The following is a 9,805-nucleotide window of genomic DNA, read 5'->3' on the forward strand; positions in this document are numbered from 1 at the left end:
AATTGTTGCTTTCAATTTTTTAAATATAGGTACAAAATTATTTTTACAAAAAGCAAAAATTTAGAGATGACATGAAGATTTAAAATACTAAAAATTAATTTGGCCTAATCCAATGATACGATAATGTATCAAGAAATAGAGAGAACTAGATAGAAATTAGAAATAATAAAATAGATATCCCTAGAATTAAGACCAAGAGGAGAATCAGTGTTTCTAATTACATTATGCATATCTAAATTATTACATCATATTCTTATTTATAACATAATTTTTTAATTGAGCTATAGGCCAAATATTAATTCTAACATTATCTTTTCTTTCAAAAATAACCTTGCCTTCAAGGTTGTAGAAAAGAAAAATTATTAATCCGAAAAAATAAATGCAAATTACATTTAAAAAAATTAATATTAAAATAACAGTTTCTATTTCACTGCTAAAAAACAAGTTAAAATTCTTCCTCGATCCTAATGATAAAAAATCAATCCATCAATCCAAAACAAAAAGAATATATTTAAAGCAGTAATATAAAATTAGTTCAAATGGGCTGCAATATTTAAAGTTGGACCTAAAATCAATGGAACATTCATCTTCTTTTTATGTTAGACTTTAGAGAGACCTAACTCCTTTGCCTCACACGCCACACCTCTTTCCTTTCCATTGGCTCCTTCCTTCTCTGTCTTGAGTTTCACTGCTGTCGAGAGAATCACTAGCGCCACCATTGCATCCAACCCGCAACCAGCCCACCACAGCGCATGTCAGTCGCCACTTCTTCTGGCCATCCTAGTGTCAGACCTTGTCACCCCCACCTACTTCTTTATCGTTCGAGCCTCCTCTTCAATATCCCAAGAAAAGACCGCCGCCATGAGTGCTCGTGGCTTAGCCACGATTGAGGGAACGGGACGGCATAGACCACTACCTTTCACCGTTGCCGCTTTGTATTTCACCGTCACTGCACCGCTAATTGGGGACTCCGCGAGCATCTGCTCTCCCTTTGTGGAGGCGCCATCCTCAACGCCACTACTTATTGTTAGATTTGCTGCTTCTTCATCCTCGATGCCACCTTTTCTGTTTAGCTATGCAACATCATCGGCACTGACCAAGACCATTGTGTGCAAGTTCAGATGCGGTGGTTTTGGTGGTGGTGACGTCACCCTCACCTTTGCCAGTTCTTGATTTGTGTCCACCACCTTCTCCATCGTGATGGCACCATACTCAGCGCCATTTATGACTGTGAGTTTTCTGTCACCGTTGCCTGGAATGGTACCATCCACTGCTCGTATATCAACATTGTCACCATCAATCGCAATTGCCGTAGGTAATTCCATATATGCTTTTAAATCTTTTATTTGTTGAATTGCTTGTATTGTCATATCTTAAATTGTGATTGATGATACGAAAACTGGACCTTGAAATTTTGATTGAATTTCTGGATTTGAGATTTGAAATTCTGGTTGATTTTTAGTTTTCGTTAAAATTGTGGTGCGGATTTTGAAAACTACAAATTTACTGGCAAGTGCACCGGGTCGTACCAAGTAATACCTCAAGTGAGTGAAGGTCGATCCCACGATGATTAATGGATTAAGCAACAATAGTTGAGTGATTTAGTTAGTCAGACAAGAACAAAGGAGCATTTTTGAGTTCAAATTTCATTAAATAGTAATTCAGAAGATTTAAGAAAGCAAATAGTAAATGGATTGTGAGAATTATATGAGAAATAGTTAAGATTTTGGAGATATTTACTTTTTTGGATTAACAATTCTTACTAACTATTTTAATCATGTAAGATTCAATTCATGTCAAACTTTAATTGATTAAACCCTAATTCCTTAGTGATTTAATCTCCTCTAACCTAATTAACTGCCAATTCTTTGGCAACTTAATTTAAAGTAAAGGTTTAAGTCCAATTCTAGTTTATTAGTCATACAAACCCTAAGTGTCTAAAGATAAGGTGATTATATGTCACGTATCACGTTAAGTCCGGGTAATTAGAAAGAGAGTTATCTTCCAATATACTCTAATTCCTAGGATGAAGAACGAAAGCGATTATTGAATTTAAATCAGTACATTAATCAAAAGTAGAATGACAATAGTATTAATCCATCAAAACAAACGGAGTTTCTAACCTTAACATAGGAGGTTTAGTTGCTCATGGCTCAAAGAAAACTAGGGTTCTAACATTTGCAGAATGAGGAAGAGAGAAGAGAAGAGAGCTCGAAGGGATGAATCTTTTCACCTTTTATATCTAACCTAATTGATTTGAAAATAAAATAAAATAATAATTACTAAAAACCTAAAAGATTGTGTTTTGTTTTTAAATAATAAAAGAAAAATAAATGAATACTAAAAACTAAAGCCATCAAAGCCTTTCTTGAACTCCAAAAATGGGATATTTCGGCGTTTAGCGCCGTTGAGGCAAAGAGAATTATGGAAGTTACTGTCCTCCTGGCGCTAATGCCAAGATTGGCATTTAGCACCACTAGTGTGTGGTTCTGGGTGCATTTTACGATGCACCTGGCGCTAAACACCGAGTCGTGGTGTTTAGCACCAGCTTGACAGCAAGCTTGCACGAAGTACGAGGTGTCTGGTGCTAAACGCTACTGGTGTTTAGCGCCAGCTTGAGAGCATCCAATTTCCTCCTTTTTTTCTGCATGAACTCTCTGAAACTCGCCCGAATCTTTTCTGAAATCAATAAAACCACAATGCGCGTTAAAGTAGCATTCAATCAGGCCTAAAACACTAAAATCTCATAAAAACTTAATAAATCTATATCTAAAATACTAAGAAAATATAGAAAAGATGCTCATGCATCACAACACCAAACTTGAATTGTTGCTTGTTCTCAAACAACTGAAAATAATATGAATCTGAGAAGTGGGTTCGCCTAAGAGTTAAGTTTCCAATTAAACTTTTGTCTATTCTCTGAGTGGGGTTAATGACACTATGATCCTGAATAGTTTCGGTATCTCACTATCCCTTGAAGCTCAGGAATGTTAATGTCCTTTGGAACTAGAATCCGGATAATATTATGAATTCTCTTCTTTTAAACCTCTGATTTATCCTTGAACACATCATTCTCTTTTTTTTTTATTTTCTTTGGTGCTTTGCATCTTAAGCCTAGCCGTGACTCTAAATATTTTGTCTCAAGTTTTACTTGACACAAAAACACCACAAGCACTTAATTAGGAAATTCTTTGAGTTTTGATTTTTCTTTTGAAATTTTCCAGTCAATGGTGCTCAGAGCCTTTGGAATGCTCTTTATTTGCACTTGGCTTTGACTCTAATTGCTCTGTCTCAAGAATTCCTTGACACATTCACACCACAAGCATATAGCTAAGAAAATAACTCTTTTGAGCTTTTGATCACACTTAACCTTTCTAGCTATTGATGCTCAGAGCCTTGGGTCTTGCTTTTTATTTTTATTTTTTTTGCTACTTTTTTTCTTCAAGGATTATTTTCTTGTTTAATTTAGAGAATTCATAACACTTCTCTGATGTGTGCGCATCTTTAGTATTTTCCCTCTTGTTTTCAAGTGGTTTATTAAGAATTCCTGTTAAATAATTAATAAATTTGAGGTTAGAATGAATATTACTTTGATTAGTTAAATTTAATTGATTACAGGAAGTTTCAGAAAAAAATACAAAGAAACATAATGAAAAGTGGAAATAGAAGGCTCCCTGGAACAGAAGGATATTGGAAACAGAAGCAATAAAGAAACAAAAAGCTCCTAGAAAGAAAAAGGAGCCTGGGTGTTATATGTGAACCAATATGGCTACTACGTGAAGGAAGAAAAAGGAAGTATGTGTATGCACAAATGACAAACATTAATCAATTCATGTAGTACGTAGGCAATTTCACGTACTACGTAGGAGATGTGCGTACGCACTCATGCGTGCGCACGCACAACATAGGAGATTTTGGCAAGGTGTGTGTAAGCACACATGCGTATAACATGAAATTTCCTACGTATAACGTGAAAGGGAAAAATGGCCCATCATTGAGAAAATTGGCTCACGTACAATGTGGCCTAATTAACGTTGTATGTGAGCCCATAGAAGACATTCCAGTTCCAATTCTTCATGTCACGTATAACTTGGAACATGCCGCGTACAACATAAACCTTGCTGCCTCTTCCAGAACCTCAATTTAAGACTTTCTGTTCTTCAAATTCTCAACCTTTGAAGAATCATTCACAAGCTCATTAATGTTGACCCTTATTAAAGATCACAAGCAATCAAGGAAGATATCTTCTCAGTGGAGAATAATTAGAAAATAGATTTGATTCTGTTTTAGTTGTGATTTTCTTTTAATTTGAATTTGAATTTACAATTAAGGTTAGTATAAAAGGGAAGAGGGTCCTGACCTCTTCCTTCTTCGGCACTTTTGAGTTTTATTTTCTTAAGGATTTCAAGAACAAGCATGAGATTCTAATTCTCCTCGGTTAAGGTTAGGAGCTTTGTTAGTTTTATGGATTAATGCAATAACTTTTCTATTTCTAATTAATGCAAGTGATTCCTACCTCTTTAAAAAATGATTTTTGTTCTTCATCTCAAAGGGCTTGAATATGTTGGAAAATAATTCTTCTCTGACTTGAATTTTCTTAATCTCTTAGAAAATTGATTAATTGAATTAAGCTTGAAAATCGATTCTCATAATTCTTAAGTTTTGAAACTGGATTGATAAGTGACATAAAATCAACTAGGTTAAACTCTTATGAATTGTGTGGCCTTATAAATTAGTGGACGTTCTTCAACTCTTTTCTTGATTAAGTGACTAAGGGATTAGCATTTAATTAGGTTAAAGAGAAATTGAATCACCAAGGGATTGGGGTTTAATTACTAATGATTTGCCATAAAAGAATAGTTGCATGATTAGAATAGAAAGTGAAAAGTGTTAATTCGGATGACTAACATCTCTGAAACCTTAACTTTCTCAATTATACGTTACTTTATACTCACTGTTTGCCTCTCTGTTTGCTTCGTTTACTTACTGTTTTCTATTTGAAAGCCTTTAAAACCCCAATTTGGTTGTCTAACTAGAATAATTGGTTGATTTTGCTTGCTTAACTCATCAATCCTCGTGCGATCGACCCTCATTCACCTGAGGTATTACTTGATTTGACCTGGTGCACTTGCCGATGTTTTGTGGATTATAAAATTTGCATCAAGTTTTTGGCGCCGTTGCCGGGGATTAATTGTGGTTAACAAACTACTGAGCAATTGATTTCCTAGATTATACTTTTTTTTTGCTCATTTACTATTTTTTGTTTTATTCCCCCTTTTGGGAATTCTCTTCACTTCGTGAAGGAAATTCCAATTTGATTTTCTTATTGTCTTTGTCTATGCAAAATAACAGGGATAAAGAGCTGCTTCAATACGATCCTGAGATCAAAAGGACTCTTTGACAGCAAAGAAAACAAGCTAGAAACTAAAGAGTTGAAGAAGAGATTAAAGAAGAGGTTGAAGAAGAATTTTCTGAACAAGACATGGCAGAGAATAATGTCAATGTCCCTCCACCTAGGAGGACTCTCGGGTCTTACATAAACCCTAACCCAGATAGTTGTGGAAGTAGCATCATTACACCCACTATTTGAGCCAATAATTTTGAATTAAAGCCACAACTTATCACATTGGTTCAACAAAATTTCTAGTTCAGTGGAAGCTCGCAGGAAGATCTTAATCTATTCATCTTAAATTTCTTGCAAATATGTGACACTGTCAAGATGAATGGCGTCTCATCTGAACTATACCGTCTATTGCTCTTCCCTTTTTCTATAAGGGACCAGGCTAAATAGTGGAAAGAGAATCAATGCAAGGAGAGCATAGCCACATGGGATGACTTAGTCACAAAGTTTCTAAACAAATTATTCCCACCTTAGAGGCTTACTAAGCTCAGAACCGATGTTTAAACTTTCAGACAGCAAGAAGAAGAATCACTATATGAAGCTTGGAGAGGTTTAAGGAGATGCTCAAAAAATGTCTTGATAATATGTTTGCTGACTGGGTCCAGCTTCAGATATTTTATGATGGCATCACTCCCTCCTCACGGATGGCACTGGACATTTCAGCTGAAGGATCTTTATATATGAAGAAAACTACTGAGGAAGCGCAAGAATTGATTGAAAATGGTGGCCAATAATAAATATTTTTACTCCTCTGAAAGATCAGCAAGGAAAGGAGTCATGGAGTTAGATGTTTTGGATACTATCTTGGCTCAGAATAAAGTTATGTCCCAACAGGTCATTGCAACATCTCAACAAATCAATGAAATTACTCAACACCTAGGAAGAATGCAAGTGTCGGCAGTAAGCTCTCAAGAAAACTTTTATGGTGTTAGTAATAGATTTTCTCAGGGTGACGGGATAGAGTATGGACAAACCTCATTGGAGCAAGTGAATTAAATGGACAATCCTCAAAAACCACCCCAGAATGACCCCTTCTCTAAGACTTATAACCCCGGATGGAGAAACCACCTAAATTTTTGGTGGAGAAATCAAAACCAAAGGCCTAATCAATTCAATAGCACCCCTTAGTCCACTCACTTCAATTCCCAACAGAGCACCTTTAACACAACCAGTAGAATGCCTTTAACAATCACCACCAAAACCCAAATAATCATTCAGTAAACCACCAATAGCCACACCCTCCACATTCCAACCCAGTAGACTCCCAGAGACTATCCAACCATGAAATAGCCCTAGAAAAATTCATGGAAAGAACAAGCCTTAGTTTAAAGAACCAAGAAGCCTCAATGAAAAATTTAGAGATACAAATGGGCTAACTTGCTCAAAGAACAGTGAAATCCACAAATGTTCTCCCCAGAGACACAATTTCTAACCCAAAAGAAGAGTGCAAAGCCATTAGCTTGAGAAGTGGAAGAGTAGTGGGAAAGACAGAGAATGAAGTTCCTATTACTGAGAATAGAAAAGAAGGTCTAGAAGAAGAAAATGCCTCTGATGACAGTGTGAACATCTCTCCCTAGCCACTGATGAGTGGATATTTTATACGCTTTTTGGCATTGTTTTCTTAGTGTTTTCAGTACATTTCATTGAGTTTTAGTTAATTTTAATAGGTTTTAATGAAAAATTTACTTTTTGGATTCTACTTTGAGTTTTGGTGTTTTTGATATGATTTCAGGTAATTTTTGGCTGAAATTGGCAAGTTTTGGTAAAGTTTGATTCAGAGGCAAAGAACAGAATATAGATGCTGTCAGATCCTGACCTCCATGCATTCATGAGCATTTCTTGAGCTACAGAAGTCCAAATAACGTGCTCTCAACAGCATTGGAAAGCTAACTTCCAGGACTTTTCAAAAATATATAATAGTTTACACTTTTCGTTGAAGAAGACTGCCCATAGACCCCCCTTTCTGGCGTTCAATGCCCCAAAGGGAGCAAGCCCAGCGTTGAACGCCCAAACCTGGCGTTCAATGCCACCAAGGGAGTACAAGGCAGCATGGACACCCCCTAATGGGCATTCAATGCCCATTCCTCAAGCCAGATGCCAAGCTCAGCCCAAAATACTCATCAAAGTGGGCCTAGGAGTGGATTTTTGCACCTTTAGTCTTGTCTATCATATTTCTGTACTCTTTCATTAGTAGATTAGTATATATAGGAGAAAATCACCCATGTTTATCATCTTTTGCCTCCTCTTCTTCTATTACTTTCATTTTTTGTAAAGCATGAGTCACTAAACCTGCTAGGTTAGGGTTAGGAGCTCTGCTGATTCTCATGGATTAAAAATATTACTGTTTCTAGTTCAATATATGTTTGATTCCATTCTAAGATGCATTATCATTCTTCATCTTTATGAATTTGGGGTGGAACAAAAGTATGACCCATTGTTCTACATGAGTTCTTGCGAGTCTCGGAAGGGATAGCATTGAACTACAAGCTTGAGGTGACATTTCTTAGATGGCTAATCCACAATCTCGTTGGGGACATGGGAATATTTGTTCAGTTGAGTTCTGGGGTGATTAGGGCCTTTGTGGTATAAGCTAGAATCATAATGCTTCATTTTCCGATCCAAAAGATCTGACTTTATTTGTGCCATTTTGAGTAGGATCACCAGAGATTGAATTGCTAGAACTTCACCCTCGTTTAGATCGAATGACCATTTATGTGGCATTTGATGTGGATCAGAGGAGATTAATGACCATTGACGTAGCGTTAATCACTTACAGCTTGCCATGGAATGAATCATCTATTGTTGGAATAGACAGTAAGAAAAGTTGATCCGGAAAGATAAAGCATCTCCAAAGCCTTAACTGATCTCACTATTGTTTATCTCCTATTTCTTTATTGCTTTCTTATTTATTTCATGTGCATTCAACAACAACCAATCAACTTTCTATTCGCCTAACTAAGATCTACATGATAACCACTGCTTGCTCAGTCCAACAATCCTCGTGTGATCAACCCTCACTCACCTGAGGTATTACTTGGATGACCTGGTGCACTTGCTGGTTAAATTATGCGAGTTTAAATTTCACGCACCAAGTTTCTCCATTAATGATCTTAGTGAGCCTCTTCCCATTGAGTTTGAGAGAGACATGGAGGTAGACTTCTCACAACCTCTCTGTTATGACTTAAGTGATGGGAAAGAGGAGGAAGAAGTTGGTGAAGAAGGAGTTGACAACCAAGAGCGCATTGAGTGGGTGGCAATTTTGGCTATGAACTTTATTGGCCCCCATCAATATGTTATCTTGGAGACGGACTACCAACTCAAGGTCCTTCTTGGGTTAGTGCATGGTGGAGGAAAGGATGTTGGTTGCCAAGTGAATTCAAGGTTCTTTAAGAAAACCAATTCAAGACTTGGAGTTCAAGTGGGATGCAAGGCACAATGGAGTGATCTTCGGAGAATGTTGGGTTGCTTCACGGGTCATTTGAGAGCTTGTCCATCCGACTTGAAGCATAAAGATCAACAAGAAGGAGAGCGGATACATAGAATATGGGATCCCGGAGGACCTATGAAGTGCAAGCTTGGATGGAGATTTAAGGAGGAGTGGAAACACAAGCCACCCTAACAAGAGTCTCCTCAACAAGTCCAACTTAAGGACTATAAACCAAAGTGCTAGGTGGGAGACACCCCACCATGGTAACATCTTTCTTGCTGAAATTGGCAAGTTTTGGCAAAATCTGATTTAGAGGCAAAGAATAGAGTGTAGATGCTGTCAGATCCTGACCTCCATGCATTCATGAGCATTTCTTGAGCTACAGAAGTCCAAATAACGTGCTCTCAACAGCATTGGAAAGCTAACTTCCAGGACTTTTCAAAAATATATAATAGTTTACACTTTTCGTTGAAGAAGACTGCCCATAGACCCCCCTTTCTGGCGTTCAATGCCCCAAAGGGAGCAAGCCCAGCGTTGAACGCCCAAACCTGGCGTTCAATGCCACCAAGGGAGTACAAGGCAGCATGGACACCCCCTAATGGGCATTCAATGCCCATTCCTCAAGCCAGATGCCAAGCTCAGCCCAAAATACTCATCAAAGTGGGCCTAGGAGTGGATTTTTGCACCTTTAGTCTTGTCTATCATATTTCTGTACTCTTTCATTAGTAGATTAGTATATATAGGAGAAAATCACCCATGTTTATCATCTTTTGCCTCCTCTTCTTCTATTACTTTCATTTTTTGTAAAGCATGAGTCACTAAACCTGCTAGGTTAGGGTTAGGAGCTCTGCTGATTCTCATGGATTAAAAATATTACTGTTTCTAGTTCAATATATGTTTGATTCCATTCTAAGATGCATTATCATTCTTCATCTTTATGAATTTGGGGTGGAACAAAAGTATGACCCATTGTTCTA

The sequence above is a fragment of the Arachis ipaensis genome, chromosome B09 (assembly GCF_000816755.2).
Source record: "Arachis ipaensis cultivar K30076 chromosome B09, Araip1.1, whole genome shotgun sequence".
In the NCBI taxonomy this organism is placed as follows: Eukaryota; Viridiplantae; Streptophyta; class Magnoliopsida; order Fabales; family Fabaceae; genus Arachis; species Arachis ipaensis.